The following is a 4282-nucleotide window of genomic DNA, read 5'->3' as shown; positions in this document are numbered from 1 at the left end:
TTGGTCGGCTTTGGGTCTCATTGGCCAGAGGCTGGTGGGTCTCGGTTATTTGGGCTGTTGCTGTGGAAGCCCCTGAAACTTTCTGCCTCTCTCTCTCACCACAGGCCAAGCCAGGAGTTGCCCCATGGGGGTGGGGGGAGCTTGGGCCCTGATCCCACCTGGCTGATTGAGTTTCCAAGCTGGCTTATAGTGGCAAGCTTGCCTGGCAGTGCTGCGTAATTCATAAAAGAGGCGTTGTTTGTCTTCGGTTGAGAGCAAAGGTGCTGTCTTTCCAGAGTGGATTTTATGCTGCTGCAAAACTGCCAGGGCAGATGCTGTATTGAACACTTAGTTTGAATCCTAGTGGGCAAACTCAGTTTGAACTCAGGAGGGTGGGGGGCTTCAAAGACCAAGGATTACCAAAGTCTTGCAAAGTCTGAACCGTTGCTGGGTGGGGCTTAATCCCCAAGAAAGGGAACCCTGGCAGGCGCTGCTTAAGGGCAGGTGTTTATTCTCAATTGCATGCAGGGATGAAGACAGATCACCCAAGGTTACAACCACTCCAATTGCAGCAGCGACTGGGAAAATGTCAGGTCTCCAGGGCCTTGCAAAAGCCTGACAGGGTTGGGGCATCCATTTGGGGGTGGGGGGTGGCTGTATCCCACTCAAGACTTCAGGAAGATGCTTTATCCAACCCAGAGGGGCTTCACCCAATGGATGCTACTCCTCTGCCTGTCTCTGAATAACAGATCTGCTCTGGCTCCCATGGCTAACCCCCCCCCCAAAAGGCCCTCTGCTTGGGCCCCCTCCCTAGTAGGAGGGGTCATCGGTCCCCAGCCGAAGCTCAGCTCTTTCCAGCTTTGGCTTCCTGACCGGCCAGGCAAAATGGCAGCTTGGAGCTTGTGGGGTGGGTTGCCGGGTGGCACTGGAGCTCCCGCTGCCCAAAGTCTAATCAGATGCTCTGCCTGCCTGGGGACCTCCTGGGGAGGGGGGCCGGGTGGGTTCTGTGCTCCCAAGACCCAGGATTGGCTGGGCTACCTGAGGTTTGCCTGCCTCTTGCCCAGCTCTGCTGTTTTCCTTTCGGGATCCCTGCCCAGGGCGATGGAGGTGTTCCTTGCCAAACGGGTTTTGCAGGATCCGCCGGGTGGGGGTGGGGCAGGGCATGCTGGGAGCGGATTGGGAGTCTGCCAAGACAAACTTTGGGCATTTCCTGCAGGGACACCCAACCCCAAGAAGAGGAAAAGCAGGGGGGGAAAACGCCCCCAACCTCACAATAAAAAAGCTTAGCGCGGAAGAGATGTTTTCGATTCACGTGGAAAAGCCTAGATGGGATCTCGACCAGGGACCACGAAGGAAGATCTGGCTTCTGAGCATGAGCAGAGTGCTGCCTTCCTGGGCGACCTCGCCAGATTTTCCCGGGCAGAGCACCGAGCCCCCTCCGCGGTGGGGCTGGGGGAGCTGGAGTTCTTCCTGGGCAGGGAGGCCAAGCCCCTTGCCCCGGGGCTGCGCTGCCTGGCGGACCGCTGGGAGCGCGGAGGGAAGAAGCCGACGCTCGCCTGAGCCCCCTGCTCGAAGGCGCGGACGGGCCTCCCTCCCCCCGCCCTCGGGCTGTCGGCGGCGTGCTCAAGGCCGGCGGGTCTCGGGTGCAGGTGCTGGAGGTCCGCGCCCCGGGGGCGTGGCCAGGCAAATGAGGCTTCTCGCCTTCCAGCTGCCGCCGAGCGCCACAGTCGCCGCTGCACTCCGACGGTTCGCCGATGCCGGTGCCGCCGGTGCCTCCGCACCGACCCCGACCCCGTCGGTGGCGGCCGCTGCGGGGCTTGGGTGCGTGTTGCTGGGCGACGGCGCGGTGGGCAAAACCAGCCTGGCGCTCAGCTACAGCACCAACGGCTTCCCCGCGCTACGTGCCCACGGCCCTCGACCGCTTCTCGGGTACCGTCGCGGCGGCTCCGCCACGGGGAGGGCGCTGCCCTAGGCCGGCGCCGCGTGCGCAGGGGGCGGAGGGCCCGGGGGCGCCGGAGCAGAGTCTTTGGGGAGGCCCGGCGAGGAGGGGCTCAGCGCCGCGTCGGCGGGTCCCCTCCCGCTTCTGTCGGCTAAGCGGAGCGCCTGTTGTGTTTCCCCAGCTGTGGTCCAGGTGGACGGCGCCCCCATCCGTCTCCAGCTGTGCGACACGGCCGGGCAGGTAAGGACTTGTCCAGCCGAGGAATTCAGGCTGCCGCGCTTGGCGTTGTTCTCGCGGCCGGGATCGACGGCCTTCGGCTCCAGGCGCCTCGCAAAAGTGGATCCGGCGAACGCGGCTGTGGCTCCTGGGGTCCTTTGGAAGCGAGCAGCCTCCCCGGGCGGGATCCCCAACGGAGCGGGGGCGGCCCTGCTCTCTTTGGGCCCCGCTCTGCTTTACTCCCACCTGGGAAACACCCCGGTCCCCAGATCCCCACTCCAAAGAGATTGGGTGGGGTCTTCGCTGGCCTCCACTTTCTTTTCATCCCCCCAGCAGTGCGGGTGGGTAGGGGGCAGAGACAGGCACTCTGCACACACCCAGACACACTCAATGTCCCAATGATTACAACACTATTCATGCAATGAGCAACTGGAGTTCTCTGGCCTGTTCACAGGAGGCTGGGGACAGGGCTTTAAGGGCCTCCTGTCCAAGCTGTGATGTTGGTATTGCATCCAACCTGAACTTTGGCCAGGCTTCCAATCGGGTTTGCCCTAAGCATCTATTTGCAAAGGCCAAGGCTGGGCCCTGGACTGGAGTGGGAGGGAACTCTAGGAGTGAGTGGCCAGCCTCCCCTCACACTGTACCCTTCCCTGCTCTGCTGCCAGGATGAATTTGACGCCTTGTGGCAGGCCTGCTGCCCAAAGGCCGACGTCTGCCTGCTCTGCTTCAGCGTGGTGGCACCCACTTCCTTCCAGAACATTGTGGACAAGTGGTACCCGGAGGTGCGTCGCCACTGCCCTTCCGCCCCGGTGCTGCTGGTGGGGACCCAGTCAGACCTGCGCCAGGATGTCAAGATGCTGATTGCCCTCTCCCGGCACCAGGAGAAGCCGGTGCCTCCTACGGCCGCCCGGTCTCTGGCCAGGAAGCTGGGCATGGCCGGCTACGTGGAGTGCTCGGCCCTCACCCAGCAGAATCTGAAGGAAGTCTTTGACACTGCTATTGTGTTGGGGCTGCGGGCTGGTGAAGGCCCCAAGGGGCAGAGGAGCCCCCCCAGCTGCATCTGGGCCCTTTCGAAAGACTGGTGGAACAAGTACGTTTGTGTATGGTAGCGCTGGGGTCAGCATCCTCCCTCCCCCCGCCCCAGGGATGCCGGGATCCTTCATGAACTGGTGCATTGGTCCTGGGTCGGGGGTCCAGAAGCCCAGGGCGATGCCCCTCCTGAAGCATCATGCCCCTCCCTGGCCTGCCCTTTGCGGCCAAAGCCTCAAGCTCTCCCTCCTAAGTGCCGAGGGAAGGACAGTTCCAAGCTGTTCTCTCTCGCTGAGCGCAAAAAAAGGGAAGAAATGGCCCTGGGTCCTCCAGGGGCAGAACCAACTGGAGCGCCTGTGGTCATCGTCATCCCAAATGACAGTGCAAAGTTTTGACCAAGGAACTGATTTTATTATAAACAGAAATGCACCATCCAATGGTATGATTTTTGGAAGTGAAATGACATGCTTTAAAAAATATGGTTAACAAAATGCCTCAGAGAACAGTGCTAACTGCCTTGTTTTTTTTTAAAAGAATGACATGCGATAGGCCAATCCCAGGCCTTCATCTCAGAGCCCTTGTCCTGGCGTAGCCTTCAGACTTTTAGACCTCTCCTCTACCTTGGGATCCCTTAGGGATGAGGCTGGGGGTTATTAATCCCAGCCTCTCTTTATCCTGCTGATCTTCCAGCTGTAATCACTGCAGCCTCACAGACTGGAGTGCCCGGTGCCAGTTGATCGCCCTGCCTTAATATCTTTATGAAAGAAACAGTTTGAGGTGATGCAATATTTCCATTTCCCTGGGCTTTTTTCACTAAATATTTTCTTTCTGCATTTTCTTTACAACCATTATCTATTTAAATGTATTTTCCCCTAAAAGTATTTGGGAATATACTCTTCCTTGAAACCCGAGGTGGAGGTATTCTGTAAGAACATGGCGCTGAGCTGGTTTCGTTACCCAAACTAGGTAACATCATCAATGCTAGTAAAGAAGAGCTTTCTGCACACAGGAGGAGCACTAAAAATTAAGTCTATGGCCTGGGCAGCATCATGCACTTTGCAAGATGTAATGTAGCTTTCAAGGTTAGTATTAACCGGAGCAGGGGTTGAAGTAAAGCTT

The 4282-nt window shown here is 58.9% G+C and overlaps 1 pseudogene across 1 annotated transcript; it reads left to right on the top strand.

Annotated features, from left to right (window-relative positions):
• Positions 1–999: 999 nt before the first annotated feature.
• LOC113425567 (rho-related GTP-binding protein RhoU-like) lies at positions 1000–3949 on the top strand (annotated as a pseudogene). Its single transcript, XR_015750401.1, has 3 exons — positions 1000–1908; positions 2100–2158; positions 2800–3949. The product of XR_015750401.1 is annotated as a rho-related GTP-binding protein RhoU-like (transcript).
• Positions 3950–4282: the final 333 nt, after the last annotated feature.

Source organism: Notechis scutatus, chromosome 8 (genome assembly GCF_049901735.1).
Source record: "Notechis scutatus isolate UNSWTSFEM ecotype Mainland chromosome 8, rNotScu1.2, whole genome shotgun sequence".
Lineage (NCBI taxonomy): Eukaryota > Metazoa > Chordata > Lepidosauria > Squamata > Elapidae > Notechis > Notechis scutatus.
Note: the sequence above shows the minus strand (reverse complement) of the source record. Positions and strands in the feature narration are given on the sequence as shown.